The sequence below is a fragment of the Neofelis nebulosa genome, chromosome 1 (genome assembly GCF_028018385.1).
Source record: "Neofelis nebulosa isolate mNeoNeb1 chromosome 1, mNeoNeb1.pri, whole genome shotgun sequence".
NCBI classification, from domain to species: domain Eukaryota; kingdom Metazoa; phylum Chordata; class Mammalia; order Carnivora; family Felidae; genus Neofelis; species Neofelis nebulosa.
This window is the reverse complement of record NC_080782.1, coordinates 60229371-60248311: the sequence shown is the minus strand read 5'-3', so window position 1 is coordinate 60248311 and position 18941 is coordinate 60229371. Positions and strand designations below refer to the sequence as shown.

At 37.5% G+C, this 18941-nt stretch overlaps 1 non-coding gene across 1 annotated transcript; it reads right to left on the bottom strand.

The window, feature by feature from the left end:
• Positions 1-11227: 11227 nt before the first annotated feature.
• Positions 11228-11334, bottom strand: LOC131489573 (U6 spliceosomal RNA). The gene has a single exon (XR_009250661.1). It is a non-coding gene; the product is annotated as a U6 spliceosomal RNA (small nuclear RNA).
• Positions 11335-18941: the final 7607 nt, after the last annotated feature.

Below are 18941 nucleotides of genomic sequence, written 5' to 3'. Positions count from 1 at the left end.
CACATATTGAATAACTTCTTGTTAACCTTTCTGACTTTATAGTTTACATCTCCAAAATGGTAAATAGTAATTAGTGTTGATAGGATGATTGGATAAAGTAATTATGTAATATACCTGGCTTGTGGTAGGTACTCAGTATTGTTAGTTGCCTACATAGACAGAGACATGTCATAGAATTATAGACTCCACTGAACTACTTTTCCCTTGGGTGGGTTATTTGTATCATTATAGTATCTCAGTGCCTACCTAACACAGTGCCAGGTACATTATTTGTACCCAATAAGTATTTGTTAAAATGTAAGCACACAAATGTTAGAGTTAAAGGACGTTAGAAGACATCAAATCCAATCTGACTCATTAAAGGAATCCTTTTTTAGGGAACCTCCAAAGAGAAAAGGCAACTAATTCACCATTTTTATAAGCCAATCGCTCGATTGTTGAAAAATTCTTATTCTTAAAAAATTCTCTCTCTCTCTTTTTTTTTTTTTTATGTTAAGGTGAATGATCAATAAACGTAGGGCATTAGCTCTGGTTCTCCCCTCCAGCAGTGCATGGAATAAATTTGCTTGTTTGTTTTAAATTTTATTTTATTTTGCCTGAGATACTGCACTACAGTTCATAGATCCACTCGGTATCTTCCATTCCAGGCCAGATATGTCCAATAACTTCCATCACTCCTCATATAAACCAGATGTCAATTCAGGACAGTCTTTCCTTTGAGATTTAAATAAAATTGGCTAGAACCTTATATCCCACATCCTGTGGGAAATCCAGGGCCCAACCCAAGGTTTCTGTGAATTCCTGGGAATTTATATTCTTAAGGTAATCTCTGGCTTTGAGCTTCTGGTTCCATAGAACTGTCTTACTCATTTCTTTGTCTTGGATTTTCTCAACTCTCTACCCAATCATGATCTTGACATAAGCTCATCCTCTTGAACCCTTAAAACCACACACGTGTCATACTTGGGTGCATGAGAGAATTTACTGATAGTGATGATAGAGGCAATTTCCACTGTTAAACACGATTTAATGATATAATTCTTTAAATCTCTTATTCATTATGCCAGTGGAAATTTATTATTTGCCTCCTTTTTCCTTGGATTATGTCTTTTAGCATATTGCCCTCATTCCCCTCTCTTCATTCTCTCCCCATTTCCTACTCTTTTTTTTTTCTAACAATATTCAAATTTCTGTTTATTACTTATGCAGTGCTCTCTCCTTTCAAGGTATGCCCATAGAGTCTTCCATACGAAAACTATTTATCAAAATATTTTCCTAAACAACAAGAGTATCTTCCTAAAAGGTCTCCTGCTTAATAACCCTTCTTCTGTCTCCTAGATGTGCTCATTAAACAAGCTTTGCTTCTTAATATCTCTCCTGGAATAGAGCTCCCAGATGGGACACAAGAGGTCTGAGAAAATACCTTCAATAATGTAAAAACTGCACCTGATAGAGTTCCAGAATTGTGCCTAGATAGGGCCTACATGTAATATAAATGCCAGACATGAATAACATGGTGTCTGTTATTTCTTCTCCCTCAAGGTATTTCAGCCAGCTAGAGATTTAATTTACATATGCATGCACCAGTAGAATCCTTAGTTGTTACTCCAGCAAATATTCTGCACTACGAATGGGATGCAGACAGGACACCCTAGGCACATGACTCCCATTCTGAGTGATGGACATGTTTTCTTATCACTATGTATCTGGGGAAAGTTATATTAATGTCACATGCATACTTTTAAATCTACATTTGATTGCTTCTGGATGTCAAGATGTGACTTGGACTTTTTAAAGCATAAGAAAGCAATCAGAGAGATCCAGAATGATAAATAACAACTTGGGAAAGCCCCAATTTTGGTCCACCAGTTATCATGTCTGTAGACAGTTTTGGAGTTCCCTAGAATGATAAGTTGAAGTTCTATTCATAAGTGGTGGTTTGAAGGACAGAGGAACTTGGGATTCTTTCAGGTACAGTTGTGTGTATTTCCTAAGTACCTACTTTGAGCCAGGTGCTGTGCTAAATGCATTATATCTATTATCTCATTTCTTCCTCACTAGAACCCTAGAGTATACGTAACTTTATTCTCCCCATTTTATAGATGAGGAGACTAAGGTTTAGAGAGGTAAAATAGTGTGCTCAAGGGGACACAGCTAAGGAGCAGGAGAGTGAGCTGTCGACTCAGCCTAGCTTGGCTCTCTGCACTGTTCTCCCACCCCTCCTACCCTGAGAGATGGGAGAACAGAGATCAGGTAGAACATTTCTCTTTTTAGTTTTAATTTTTATGCAGGGTGTCTCAACAGCCTCCTTTTGGGTCTTTTACATACCATTATTGGCACATCTAAACCAGGTGGCTAGTCGATTTTTTAAAAGGAGCCTGGAAGAGGAATTGCTTTTTTGTCTTTCCCTTGTGGGAGACAGAGCTGCACAAGAAGTAATGGGAGAGTTCACTGAATTTTAAAGAGGAGAGAGGCATTGGCTCAGAGGGGCCATGAAGAGGTTACCAGGGAGATGCAGGGGTGACAGCTATCAGAGATGAACTGGCCCCATCTTGGTCTCTGTGGAAATGTCAGTCCCTTTCTGAGAGGATTATTTTGCATCTTTATTAAAGTGTCTCAGGAGATGAACCTTATTAAACAGAGCCAATGGGTTGAAAGCATGTAATTAAGCTAAACCATTTTTGTTCTTAATGCCTTAAATACCTGTTTGTGTGGGGGACTGAACATCAAATAGCTTCCTCAGGCAAAAGACAGTGGAAACCATAGAGTTACAGTAATAAGAATTCTCTGGACAATTAAGAGTCCTCAAAAAAAGAAAAAAAAAGAGGCCTCATATTTCTTCAAGGGCTGAGCTCACTTTCTAAAACTTACACAGAAAACACATACACGCTCACAGTCTGGAATATCAGGATCAGAGACAGTTCTTGGGACATCACCTACCTCATTGATTTGCTTATTGACTCATACAGTATTTACTAAGGGCCTAATGTGTATCAGGCACGAGGAACCCAGGAGTGAATAAGGCATATTCCTGGTCTCAAGGAATGTATACTCTAGTAGACAACAAAGCAGCCTTCTTTTAGTATTCTTTAGGAATCCATTCTATGTTTGTTTCCTTTTCTTCTACTTTCACTTTATATTCTCACCTAGGTGATCTTAGCCATTCTCACAAAATCACACCACTTTTATGAAAATGATTCTCCAATATATATTACCTGTCCACTCTTCTCTTTGGAACTTCACATCTATATACTTAACCATCTATATGTTTTTTCAACTTAAATGACTCATATGAATCTTAAAGTTCACATGACCAAAACACAACTTTCAGTTGTCCTCCAAAATCCTTCTCCAACTGTCCTCCGTCTTGATAAATGGGCCCATAATCCACCTTGGGCTTCAAATCAGAAACCTGGGAGACACACTGAACTTTCTCTCCTCTCTTACCCTCCAGTCCAATGGATACACAAGCCTTCTTCCTGCTCCTTTCAAAGCTTATCTCATTAGATTATGTCTCCTCATCCCTCTTACCACTTCATTACTCTAAACCTCTAGTATCTTTCACCAGAGCTACTACAATAGCCTCCTAACCAGTTTCCTTGCTTCTGTTCTTATCCATCTCCAACCTGATCTTCACACAGCAGCCAGAGTGGCCTTCTCAAAGTATAAATTGGACTATCCCTATTCTGCATAAATTAGCATAATGTTCACAATAATTACAATGTTCTACAAGGCCTCTCAGATATGGCTCTACCTACCCCAAAACCCTTCTTAGAAATCTCAGCCCTCACAGGCCTAGTTTGGCTTGATAGTGGGTTGCAGTGGGGGAGTATATGTGAGAGATTCTAAAGTCCTTATTATAATAGCTACCATATGCCCAACTTTGTACTAAATGGTTTACTTATAGAATTTGCAATCTCAAATCTCACTCCCCTGCAAGGAAGCATTAATATACCCATTCTACAGATGAATAAATATAGATGTGATATCATTCAGCTAGTGATTGGAAGCACTTGGACTCAACCCTAGGCCTCTCTCACTTCAAAGTGGACCCTACATCTAATTTATCTCTGCTGTGCTGCTTAATGCTGCCTCAAATTGTACAGTATCAGTAACTCTTTGAAATAAAATTAGAACCCAGAACTCCAAAGCCTGTGCTGTTTTGATGCCACTGGGATAACTCTTCCTCTTCTACTAAGAAACTTTCCATGGAGACCAGGAAGCCACTAGAATCATGCTGGCTGTGCAGAAGAGATTTTAAATGTCCCTAGCAGTTATAGTCAACCTTAGCATCATAAGCTCATGGAGAACTTCCATAAAATAATGATATGCAGGCTGCCTCTTCAGGGAGTCTGATTGAATTGGACTCTGATAGAATGTGGGCTCTGGGTATATTTTTAAAATGTGTTCTAAGTGATTCTAACTTATATTCAGGATTGAGAAGCTATTCTAACTTGGTTGGAAGGTGCCTGGTTCAAGTTGAGATGATCGTCATAGGCTGTTTCTCCCATTTTAAGCCCACTGGATAGTTCAGGTGAGCAGGCAGCTTCAGCACCTGACTGACTAGAGTCTGACGGAGAGCCCACATCACTTCCTGGATAGTACTCTTGGACAAGGAACACTCTGAGAGGCAAATATGATAAAGGGGGTTTCTAGAGCCTATTTGGTTATGTGGGATCATTTGAACACTAGTTTCAGACCTCCTCCAAAAATTCATTTCATGCTGAGCAGCTTCTGAGGAAATGAAATCAATGTCTCTCTTCCTGCCATCCTCCTGCTATTTCTTTTCAAGTAGATGAATGATTCCTAAAGGTTGAGGCTCCATTCATCCCTCGGGGTAACTTTGAAAGCTTTGTTAAGATCTGCAGGGAGTTTGGGAGAAGGATGAAGAATTAAGGACAAGGCTTAGGTAGAAGGAGACATTAGTAAGCTCTCTCACTTTCCTATTCCACTGAACTGCCCTCATGGAGATTTAAGATGATCCCTCAGCAGGTTAAACTGGGAGTTTAAATATACTACTTTTCACCCTAAGGAGGAAGATGCATCATATTGTTTCCAGTCTGCAGATCTTACCTTGTAGTGTGAAGATTACCTCGACAATGGGTACCTTCCTCTTTTTTATCATCATCACATCATTGCTGAGTACTATCAACAGAATCAAAATAATTGAAGTCTCACTTTACTCCCTTTATAATGGTAGAGCTGTATGACTAGAAGCCTGAACTCTGGAGCTTGATTCTTTAGCAGATTAGATTCTTTAGATTCAGAGAATGTACTCTTTACTAATGGATTACTTTAGGCAAATTACTTTGCCTAGTTCCTCTATCTATAAAATGGGCAGTCTAATTTATTTGGATTAAAATAATCAATACGTGTGGAGTACTTATAATTGTTCCTGGCACTTAGTAAATACTACATAAATATTTATTTTAAAATATCATAAAATAAAGCTCACAACCACACAGATTAACTGCTAGCTTGTTAAACTCTCATGAGAAATCTAGGAGAATGTTCAGTCTTTGAGTTTGGTGGTATTCCCTATCTTATATCTATTTTATTATGAGGTAGAGAGTAGAGAATACTTCTCTATGTTATTCTTGTCATCTTTCAGCTCATAAAAAAAAGCCTGGGTTATTAGCTGTGGCCTTCTAAGATGCTCTATGCACCATTGCTAATGTTAGTAGAGACACCTAACATCCCTTCTTGGGTACTATTTCATCTGTCTGCTCCTACGCTTTCTTAATCCTTTCAATTCCTTTGTTTCCCCCAAACTCCACTCTTTAGATTCTGCCTAATCATCTGCTCAGGCTGGAATAATACATCATTTGTATATGTCCCTTGCTTCCAACACTGCTTAAAAGTTGGAGGTTAGATCTTGAGAATAGAGGTAGGAAGACAAGAAGATGCCCTCACCGTGGTTTGGTCACAGAATGAGTCTCTCCATGACAATCAGACCTTTCATTCTATCAATATTACATGCTTGCTGGAGTATTTTTTTTTATTCAGCAACATGCTAAATTTTTTTCTTTGCCATTTATTTTCTTGGATTGTTATGTGTCAGCTTCCATGGCAAATCTATCCATCTCACTGTGAAATAATAAATAATAGCTGCCATTTATTGAACACCTACATGTACCGCACACAAACTATATTGACACTGTGTATGCCAAGATGCCTCAAAAGTAGGCAAGTGTTATTATTCTAAGTTAGAGTCAAAGAAATCAAGGATATAGGGACTCCTTCATCTACATAATGCTGCTTTTCAAGAGCTTAAAAAGGTGAGTCACTTTAAGCACCACAGGCACTAAAATATTTAAAGACTGCTTTAACCACATTTTAACATTTATTCTTTGAAACATCACAAGGAAGCATTCATTATCTTTCCCATTTTTTAAATAGGAAAACCAAATTTGAGAGGATTTAAAGGGCGTGCCCTAGGTGACACAGCTAGTACAAAATTGGGACCAAAAGCCGGGTCTCCTGACGTGAAATCCACATCCTGACCACTGCACCAGTTGTTGTCATTTCTTTGTGGCTTTTCTTAGTACAAGATTGGAGCCTGGCATGCTGTAGATTATCATCATATATTTTTTGAATAGATGAATGAAAAAGTAAAGCCTGTCTTTAGTCCCTTCTTCACCTCTTTTCCATGTACCCCCTAGATGGCTAATCTTAGTTAATACTTAGGAATTTCCAACCCTGTGGCTCTCAGGTAGCTTCCTGTTCCCTATGCCCATTAAGAACTTAGCCATTTTTGGGATGCCTGGGTGGCTCAGTCGGTTAAGCACCTGACTTCAGCTCAGGTCATGAACTCGAAGTTCATGGTTTTAAGCCCCACATTGGGCTCTGTGCTGACAGCTCAAAGCCTGAAGCCTGCTTTGGATTCTGTGTCTCTCTATCTGTGCTTCCCCCACTCATATTCTTTCTCTCTCTCTCTCTCTCTCTCTCTCTCTCTCTCTCTCTCAAAATAAATAAACATTTAAAAAGTTTAAATAAAGAACTTAGCCATTTTTAAATCTCATTCTTTCTAGTTTGTAAGAACATAAACTATAAGACCAGTTAACATTGAGTGTGCACTATGCATTAGGTACTTACTTACATCCTTAAAGCAAATTTAAAGGATTTTGGATTATTATTTCCATTTACAGATGAAAAGACTTAAAAATTACATGAGTTAGCTAAAAAGTGTGGAACCTCGTATTCTATCCCAGATTTATCTGACTCCTGAAGTTGAAGGCCATACTTACTGAACTCTCCTGCCTCCACACAAACCTGACAGTGACTGACAAGAGTTTATTTTTTCGCTCATCCTTCCCAGATGACACTTGCATTTTAATAAGGTCTTTCAACACTTTATCCCAAAAGTTCTCAAAGTGCACTCCATGGGCCTCTGGGGTCCTTAAGAACCTTTCAGGAGGTCTACAAAATCACAACTATTTTCATAATACTAAGATGTTATCGGGCATTCTCACAGAGTTAACATTTGCACTGATGGTACAGAAGCAACTGTGGACATAACTGATGCCACTTTAGAGCAAATCAAGGCAGGATACTCAAGTATCATTGCATTCTTCAACACGACACACTCATGGGAAAGACAAAAAGGCAGTTTTCTTAAGAATATTTGTGATGAAGCTGTATTAGTACTTTTATTAAAATCCCAACCCTTGAGTATACATATTTTTAATATTTCCTGTGACAAAATGGGAAGCATACATAAAACAGTTTTGAGACATACCAAATTCTCAAGAAAAAGCACTTGTGAGATTTTTTGAGCTGTGAATTAAACCAGTCACTTTTTGCCATGGAACACCATCTTTTTTTTTTGAAAAACTGACTGACAGACAAACTGGTTATTCAGACTTGAGTATCTTGGCAGATGTTTTCTCAAAAATGAACAAAGTGAGTCTGTCACTTCAAGGAAAATAACTGACAATATCTGATTTCAATGATAAAATTTGAGCTTTCAAAGTGAAAATTAGAATTAAAAAAATTTTTACCTGCTGCCATGAGCTTGACAAGTTTCCAATACTTAAAGATTTTTTCTGATAGGATCAGTGGTGTTATTAAGAGATGTGAGATTTTTTTATATTGTATAATGAAATGTACCAACATTTAGCAGATCTGTATACCTCAGTGAATCAATATTTCCCAAATGATTAATGAATAATATTACAAAACCATGCATTGGTAAAAGATCTATTCAAAGTGCAGGACAAATCAATAGATTTTAATGTAATAGAGTATGTAAAGTTCATTGATATGGGGTCAGATTCCATACTACAACTAACCTGTTTTGATGTGATAAAAAAAAAATAAAATCACCACAGTTATCTAAAAAGGCTATTGCAATACTCCTCCCTTGCTTAATTACATACTGTGTGAAGTGGGATTTTCTTCATAACCTTCATCCCAAATAACATATCACAACAGATTGAAAGCAGAAGCAGATCTTAGAATCCAGCTGCCTTCTATTAAGCCAGACATTAAAGAGATTTTCAAAAATGTAAAACAGCGACAGTCTTCTCAACCAAATATTTTTGTTTTGTAAAATATATTTATTTTTCAGAAAAATATTGTGTTAACTTAGGATAGTGTATTGTTATTTTAAAAAGAATTCATGAAGTTTAAAATTTTTCTCAGTTTTAATTTTCAATGTGATAAATATTGAGAGGTCTAAATCACATAAATAAAAGCTCTTTGGGAGCCTATATTATTCTTTTTTTAAACTTTTTAAAAAATTTATTTACTTATTTTGAGAGACAGAGATAGCAGGGGGAGGGCCAGAGAGAGGAAGAGAGAGAGAATCCCAAGCAGGCTCTGCACTGGCAGCGCAAAGCCCCACTCAGGGCTCGAACTAACAAACTGTGAGATCACGACCTGAGCCTAAATCAAGACTTGGGACACTTAACCGACTGAGCCACCCATACGCCCGTATTATTTTTAAGAGTATAAATGAGATTTGAGATCAAAATGTTTGAGAACCATTGCTTTAACCCAAGGAAGTGATGATTAGGTATTTCTGACCAACCAGCGGGGTGGGCATTGAGCAGAAGGACTTGTTCTCTCTAAAAACCAAATGTACAATCTATGCATGTTCCTCTGAGAAAATTTGCTTCCAGGGAAGCCCCAGTCAAGATTTGGGTTACATTACCATTTCACAGTGCCAGTTAAATCTGTGCTCAGGCAAAAGCTCAGCGTGGCATGCATTTAATTCAGATCTTTTCATGGATCATGACCTCCTATAGGAGTGAGTGAGGGAGGGAGTTTCTATGTAGTACCACTGGGAGGGTATCTTTCACCCCCAGTGTGAATCTTAGTCTGAGAACATTTCTTGGCGGGTCCTGAGAGTCTGTGTCTAATTAATCACCTTTTCAGACACTCAAGTGGATAGCCTTTGGGGCAGGAAGGGAGAAGCCTGGGAGGCAGAGCAGAATAAACATCTTAATCCAAATCAAGACCGAGGCCAGCTGTCCAGGCTGTTCTTGTGGCCACAGCTTGCAGGGCTACTGCCCACGGCTGCCTCTACTTTATTCTGCTTCCCCTTGAAAGTGCCTCCTTCCTTCTCCTTCCCACGCAAGCAACCAGTCCAGTGCATGAATTTGTGGGTTGGACTCTAATTGCTAGCTGTGCTGGGAAGCCCGCCTCCCTCTAATTCAGCCTTGACACAAATAGCTAGAAAGTTCACTTGCAAAGCCACAACTCCCACAGCAGTGCACCGAGGGGTTCCCTTCTAGAGAGAGGACTTCTATTCCATGCAAATCAACAGATACTTACCAAGCACCTATTTGGTACTTAGCACGTCCTGTGAAGAATGAATCCAAAAAACGTATTTGACAAAATCATAGTAGCTTGGAGTTCCCAGTCTTCTCATCACAGTTCTACCCTCATACAGTGCCCACCAGCTTCCACTTGGACTACTTCAGTGATGAAGACCTGGCCACCTCTTGTAGCATTTTTAGAGAGCTATAGTTGGTAGATAATTCTTTCTGCTGCTCTGGGAGAGCCAGCATAGCACAGTGGTTAAGCCACATAGACCTGGGTCTTAATCCTATCTCAGTCATTTATGATCTTGAGCAAGTTTGCTTTATCTATCTATGCCTCAGTGTCCTTATCTGTAAAAGGGAATAGCAAAACCCATCACAAGCCATTGTGGTATTAAAATAAAGTATGCTTGTAAAATGTATTGCCCAGGTCCTGGTACAACTTAAGTGTTTATTAAGCCAGTTCCACCATTTAATTACCTTTGACCTTTAGCAAATTTGGTAATTCAGGTTTTTTTGTAACTGAAATTGTACCTACATCATAGGGTTGTCAGGATTCATCCCTGATTAAGAACTTAATAGTTTTAGGACCTTGGGCATGTAATTTTAATTTTTTCAGCTTGGATTTTTTTTAAATCTGTAAATAGAGGTAGCAGTGCTTGTTACTTAAAGGGGTTTGTGAGAAATAAAGTATATAAGGTACATATTAGCTTTGTGCTTGGTAAACAGTAGGTTTCATTGTCATTCACTTCCATCACTTTGCCCTGAGAGATGCCTCCCTTGCATGGTCTGTGGTCCACTATTTGGATCTACAAAGACTAAGTCAAATCTTTCTTCTAGTTGGACCTTTCATTATGTTTCCCACATGTTTTCTTTCCTCTGGTATAGACTTCCCCAGTATCTCCAAGGCATTTCTTGCATAAGATTTTGAGCTTTTCACTATCCTGGGAATGTTTCCCAGATGGCCTTTGGTTTGTCAAGGTTCTTTTCAAAATATGATGTTTAGATTTTTTTTAACGTTTATTTTTTTCTGAAAGATAGAGAGGATAGAGCATGAGTGGGGGAGGGGCAGAGAGAGAGGGAGACACAGAATCTGAAGCAGGATCCAGCCTCTGAGCTGTCAGCACACAGCCTGACGCGGGGCTTGAACTCACGACCATGAGATCATGACCTGAGCTGAAGTTGGTCGCCCAACCAACTGAGCCACCCAAGCACTCCTGATGTTTAGATTTAAATGTGAAATTCCAGGTGAAGATTGATCAGCCCAGAACACTTTGAGACCATCATCTTCATTGTGTATGATGCTGAATTTTTTTTTTTGAATGGAGCCAAGTTTAAGTGAAAGATATGCCAAATTATTGATTCATATTGAGCTTGTAATCAACTTAAATCATAGAATTGTTTTCATATTTTCTGCTGTTAAACCATGTATCCCCAATTCTCTACTCGTGACGTATAATAAAAAAAAATTGGAACACTTCATAAATTTGTGTGTCATGATTGCACAGGGGCCACATTAACCTTCTCTGTATCATTCCAATATCAGTATATGTGCTGTTGAAGTGAGCATGTTTAATTTTTTAAATCATAAATATGGGATTTTTTTTTCTTGATCTCTGGTTAAATTGGTTTCAATATTTTGACTCACTATTCTTATCTATTTATTTTAAAATGAGTTTGGGGGGCGCCTGGGTGGCGCAGTCGGTTAAGCGGCCGACTTCAGCCAGGTCACAATCTCGCGGTCCGTGAGTTCGAGCCCCGCGTCAGGCTCTGGGCTGATGGCTCGGAGCCTGGAGCCTGTTTCCGATTCTGTGTCTCCCTCTCTCTCTGCCCCTCCCCCGTTCATGCTCTGTCTCTCTCTGTCCCCCCCAAAAAAAAAAATAATAATAATAATAAAATGAGTTTGGATTTTGATGTCCAGCATATTGCCCACTTGTTGCACTCTCTGTTTTCATATTTAATCAGAATTCCCTTTATTTAAGTTAAACTGTTGAAGAAGATAGGCCACTCCGGAGCTCTATGGGGTGAAAGAGTGTACCCCATCCCCAACCAGGTGAATTTTGATCAACATTATGGAGGTCTGGTCAATTAAATGCTATAAACTCTCCATACTGTAATATCATTCAGTTCTTAGTTCTTTATAATTTCATATAATCTGTGCTTAAGAAATGAAGAAATGAAGTTATCTCCCTCCTCCATGGCATAGGGGAAAGCATATAGCCAAGAACAGGATTCATATCTTTGTTCTTTAACATACTTGTTGGGTGTCATATGAAAAATCACTTAAATTTACCCTGGATGTTCTCATATGCAAAAAAAGATAACACTATTACATTTTGCACTGCTTACTGAGAAAATTAAGAATGGTAATAATTAGAATAAGTTCTCCATGAAATGAAGATATTGTTTATTTCAGTAACTGGATCGGGAAACAGATCATCTTTTATTATTGTATATGTTTTAAACATGCAGATGAAGAAAAGAGGCTCAGAGAAGAAAGGTATCACCAATATTCAAACTCATATCTGTTTTGCTTAAAAATATATTATCTTTCCATAATGCTATGGTACTTCACTGAGAATTACCTGTTTAAAGTGCTTTGTATTTTAAAGTCCCAGATTAATATGAATTGTTGTTATAATTTAGTTTACCAGTTAGAAAAGACAGTTAGGTTCATTTAGCATAATTTATCCTTTGTGAATGCAAGTAGCCTCTTGATGATTACAGATTCACCTTTTGTATACTCACAAATCACCTTTCAATAATTATTGTTGCTAGTTGTTTACTTTAGACACAATAAGGAGTTTATAAATTCTAGAATCATCCCTTCTTTCTCAGAAAAAATCTGACTATTTATCCTTCTCCAGGTTTCTGGTACTTCTGACATTGAGAAATATGCTATGTTATTGTATGTGCGTGCGTGCATGCGTGCGTGCGTGTATGTGTGTGTGTTTTCTACAAACTGCTTACATGTAACTGTGGAGTTACACAAAACGTAGTCAGGTATTAAAATGAATAACAGAAGGGCTCTGGGGTGGCTCAGTCGGTTAAGCATCAGACGCTTGATTTCGGCTCTGGTCCTGATCTCATGGTTCAGTTCATGAGATCGAGCCCTGTACAAGGCTCAGTTGTGGACAGTGTGGAGCCTGCTTCAGATTCTCTCTCTCTGCCCCTCCCCTGCTTGCACGTGTGCACTCTGTCTCCCAAACTAAAATTGAAACTAAAACTAAAACTAAAACTAAAACTAAACTAAACTGAATAACAGAAATAGAGAATTATCCTAGATGATCAAGAAAGTGAACAGTGTGAATTGCAAGTATCAGCAAAGACCTCATAGTAAGGACTGTAATTCTAGACTCCAAAAGATCAGTCCTTCATTTTTGAATTTTCCCTGATCAAGCAAGGAAGCATTGATTGTGTTCCTTGGAGATTTCAAGAATCTGTTTATACTTTCCTGTGCTTTTTGGGCTCCTTCTGTCTGCATTGGTACCCAGAAGCAGTGCTGACTGTCAGAGCTGTCTGGTTCACTCCTCTCAGCCTGTGGTCCATGAACTGAGATACACTGAGCTGAGGGAACCATCAGAAGAGTCTGGGGGAAAACTTGTGTTGACTGAAAAGCAGGGGGTAGTTATTGCCCACAATGTGAGAAGATGGAGCTGCAACAAGCCCAGGCAGTTTTGCCCAGAATCTGTAAGTTTGTAATTTATTTATATTATAAACATGTATCTAACACTTACTCTATACTGGGCACTGGGCTAAATGTTGGAGATAAAAAATCAAGCCAAATGTGTCTTCTAGGAAGTTTCTCACAGACGATGAAAATTGAACTTCTTAGTTGAGTTTTGAAGAGACACTAGCTATTAGTTGGATGAAAATGTTAACAGAGGTAAGGTATACCAGAGAGTGAAAACAGGTCAGGGGAAGCAAGTAGAAAAGCATGAAATAACCTGTCAAATCTGGGAAACTGAAAATGCTTCTGGATGACTAGACAATACATTGACTGTGAAGAAGTGATGGGGGCAAAGTTGGAGGAGTGGTCAGGAGCCAGATGATGAAGAATTTTTGTTGCTAAATCTTATCCTAAAAGCTGTGGTGGCCTACTGAAGGAATTTAATCAGCATAATAAAATGATTAAAGCTATGCTTTTGGAAGATGTCTTTTATGAGATGTGTAGAGAGTAAATGGGAAAAGAACCATTTTGAAACCCAGAAAGTCTAGGTAGGAGACTATGGGAGTAATCAGATTAGAAACTATGGCTACTGACTAGAGCAGTGGCCATTAGTGGGAGTCAAGTAGAAGGAACAAATGCAAATGATATTAAAGGATGTATAATTTGCATCCTTGGTGTTAAGAGGGACGACATGGGAAGAAAGGGATAATAATACGGTGAAGAGTCTGGGTTAATTCTCACATTTCCTATATGGCTCAATGCATTGATTATGATTCCTTTCATTGAGATAGGGTATGAAGCAGGAGGATCAAGTTTTGGGTGGTCAGATGATGAATTCAGTCTTTGACATGTTAAGATTTGGGTCTATAGGATTTCTAAGGAGATATTTCAGTTGGAAGTTTTATATAAGAATCTGAAACTCATTTAAAAAAAAGGGAGGAGAAAGAAATTCATCAATATATAAAAATGGTGGTTTGAAGCCATGGATTGACATGGAAGGAGGAGATACCAATAACCATTATTTTGGAAGATCTGTCCAAACATATACTTCTTGCCATTTGCAATGATGTGGATGGAGCTAGAGTGAATTATGCTAAGCAAAATAAGTCAGTCAGAGAAGGACACATACCACATGATTTCACTCATATGTGGAATTTAAGAAACAAAACATATGGAAAAGGAGGGGGAAGAGAAAGGGAAATAAGTGATGAGAGGCTCTTAAAGATAGAGAACAAACTGAGGGTTGATGGAGGGAGGTGAGTGGGGGATGGGCCAGATATATGATGGATATTAAGGAGGGCACTTATTACAATGAGCACTGGGTGTTGTATGTAATTGATGAATCACTGAATTCTACTCCTGAAACCAATATTGCACTCTATATTAACTAGCTAGAATTTAAATACAATTTTGGAAGGAAAAAAAAAAGCCATACACTTCTTCTCTAAGAACTCTCCCTCACCTGATCCACAGGTGGACATATTTGAACTGTGTGACTTTGCCATACTGTCCTAATAGTCATAACTAGTGGGTCCAAACTGGACTAATCAGAATATATCATCTAGGGGATCTGACATTGAAACATCCTTGCACAATATCTCTGCATGTTGTTTGGCTGGGGAAATGTAAATGCAGGAAGTATGGGGCAACCATAATTGGCTATGAAAAAGCTAAACAAGTTAAGTTGAGAGGAATGGAGGCAAGCCTGGGGAGGTAAGAGAGAGAAGTTCCCTATTGCCTAATGGTTTTTGAGACTCTGAAAACTCTTCAAGAAGCCTTGGTTCCTGGAAATACCCCAAAAATTCTTCCAATAAATTCCAGTCCACCCCCTCAAACACCCTTTAATCTTGTATGGAATGAACATGTTACTTACGAACAGAGGGAGAATTAGACTATAACTACTTTGAAAGCCTTAATGAAAGTATGAATCTAGGCAGTAAATAGTGATAGCTGCTAACAAAACAAAAACTAAACAATCAAATATTATGTGTCTCCTAGGTAAAATTGGACAGCATTACTTATGGTGAATCACTGCTAGAAAATCAACCTTGGGTCTGATCAAGTCTCTAAATCTAACTAACAGTTTACAGGAAATATAGGGTTAGAGGAGCATGTTAAACTCTACCATGGGGATAAAACTGGTAAAACCTAGACAGTGGCAAGCATTACTAAATTATCTTACTTTTTTCATGCAAAAAAAGAGATGGGAAGAGGTGGAAAGGTGATCCAAAAAGTTAAATGAGAGTTAAGGGACACATGAATCAATTTTAATATATAGACCTGATTTTGATCTTGAGTCAGATTTTTTAACTAAAGAAATTTTTTCACTGGACATTTTATTATATTAAGGAATTATTTTAATTATGATGATATTATGACTATTTTTAAATAGTCTTACACCCTTTGAGATACATACACAAATAGTAACAGATGAAAAATATATTTTTTTGGATTTCCCTCAAAATTATTAGAATGTGGCAGAGCTAAGCAAGGAGTATAGATGAATCAAATTGGTCCTGGAGTAGATAATAATTGACACTGAGGGTTCACTATATTATTCTCTCTACTTTTTATGTGTTTGAAATTTATAACAACATAACAGAAAGTTGGTTGCTTTTTTAATAATAGCTTGACATACCCAGGAATTGACATCTGAATATCAATGTAATACACACTATCAATAAAGGATAAAACCCACATGATCCTTTCAATAGATGAGAAAAAGCATTTGACAAAATCAACACCCCTTCGTAAAAACACACACACACACAAAAACTTACCAAACTAGAAATATAAAGGGACTTTCTCAACTTAATAAAGGTTGTCTACAAAAAAAAAAACCCCAATAAATACGATACTTCATTGCGAAAGACTCAATGCTTTCACTCTAAGATCAAGAACAAGACCAGGATGCCTGCTTTTGCTGTTTATTTAACATTCTGCTAGAAGTTCTAACCAGCATAATTAGACAAGAAAATTAAATAGACATTTAATTTAAATTTTAAAATAAGAAATATTTAAGTTTAAAAAGACATTTAAGTTTTAAAGGAAGAAATAGAACAATCTCTATTTATAGATGATATGACCTTCTATGCAGGAAATCCTAAAGAATCCACTAAAAAACTATTAGAATAATAAATAAGTTCACTAAAGGTTCAAGACATAAGATCAATATACAAAAATCAATTGCATTTCTATACATTAGCAATGAACAATCTGAAAATGAAATTAAGAAAACAATTGTATTTATATTAGTATCAAAAAGAATAATAGAGGGGTGCCTGGGTGGCTCAGTCAGTTAAGTGTCTGACTTCAGCTCAGGTCATGATCTCACAGTTTGTGAGTTTGAGCCCCACATCAGGCTCTCAGATGTCAGCACAGAGCCACTTTGGATCCTCTGTCTTCTTCTCTGTGCCCCTCTCCTGTTTGCTCACGTTCTCTTTCTCTCAAAAATAAACACTTAAAAAATAATAAATGGAATCCAAAAAATAACACACTTAACAACTGATTTAACAAAAATACTACAAAACTTATAATCTAGGAGCCCCTGGGTGGCTTAGTCAGCTAAGTGTCCAACTTTGGCTCAGATCGTGATCTCAGGGTCTGTAGGTTTGAGCTCTGTGTTGTGCTCTGTGCTGACAGCTCAGAGCCTGGAGCCTGTTTCCGATTCTGTGTCTCCCTCTGTTTCTGCCCCTCCCTCCATCATGCTCTGTCTCTCTCTCTCTCTCTCTTAAAAAATAAATAAACATTAAAAATTTTTAAATAAAAATAAAAAACTTACAATCTGAAAACCATAAAACATTGATGAAAGAAACTAAAGAGCTGAATAAATGGAAAGAAATGTCATGTTCATGAATCAGAGGCTTAATATTGTTACGATAACAGTATGTCCCCAAATGATTGACAGATTCAATGTAATTACTATTCAGATCCCAGTTTGCATCTTTTCAGAAATTAACAAGCTCATATAGAAGTACAAGGGAATAAGCATGGCCAAAACAGTTTTGAAAAAGAACAATGTTGGAGGACTCATGCTTTCTGATTTTAAAATTTTGTACAATGCTAAGCGAAATAAGTCAGAAAAAGATAAATATATGATTTCATTCATGTGGAATTTAAGAAAGAAAACAGATGAATATAGGGGAAGGGAAAGAAAAGTAAGATAAAAACAGAGAGGGAGGCAAACCATAAGAGATTCTTAAATACAGAGAACAAACTGAGAGTTGCTGGAGGGGTGTTGGGTGGGGGGGGATGGGCTAAATGGGTGATGGGCATTAAGGAGAGCACTTGTTGGGATGAGGAAACACTGGGTGTTATATGTAAGTGATGGATCACTAAATTCTTCCTGAAATCATTATTACAGTATATGTTAACTAACTTGGAATTAAATACAATTTAAAAATTAAAAAAAAAGCAGTACATATCTATGCTAATCAAAACAATGTCATACTGGCATAATGATAGACATATAACTCAATGGAATAGAATTGAAAGTCCTGGAATAAGACTCTCATTTTCAAGAATGGAAAGTTCTTTTTCTACTAAACAGTGATGACTATAAGAACAGAGTGGTTGCTTTTTACCAGGGGAGAGGGAAATGTAGGCCATTTGGCCCTACTTAATTTTGATGGCTTTAATATATAGGTCATTAGAAAAAACGTAAAGTCTTGTGCATATGTAAAACAGTTCATAAAAATCAGAAGACACAGAAAAAAAGGAGAGAAGACACTAATTACAACTACAATGGTGATGCCAATTACAGCCAACATTTATATAACATTTACTAAATGCCACTCCTATTTCCAAATATTTTAAATTTATTAAGTCATTTAGTACTCACAAAAATTATAACTACCATTATTATTCTCATTATGTAGATGAGAAAACTGAAGCACTAAGAGTTTGTATAACTTACCCACAATCAGAGAGTTGGAAGTGTTAAGACAGGGGTACTCAACACTGACTGCACATAAGAATCATGTCAGGAGCTTGTAAAACACTTAATGATCTACCCATACCTCAGACCAATTAATTCAGACCCTGGTGGGTTTTTAAATCTCCCAGATGATTTCAATGTGCAGCCAAGGCTAAGAACCACTGTATTAAGGCCCAGTTCTTACCCAATGACCAGAGTAAGAGGCCAACTCACCTAATATTACAGCATCCTCTGGGTTTAAAGACTGAGTTTTCAGAAGGTAGTTCCTAGAGCATTGCATGAACATTGAAATGCAAGTGAATTGAAAATTGTCATGTCTCCATCAAGACCTTGGATCTGTGTTTTAACTGTCCTACAAGGTAATTCTGATGCTTATTCAAGTTTGGGAACCAGTAATATAAGGATTAGGACAAGTTTCTCCTCCTGTCTTATATCATGGCCTAGGAGACCAAAAATCTGAATTTAATGCAGAGTTTTGTCTGTAGATGTTTATCCACCAGCAAGTGTTTTGACCATGAAGTCCTCAGATTTCTTCAGTTGTGAAGAGAAAGACAAAATCTCTTTCTTTTAA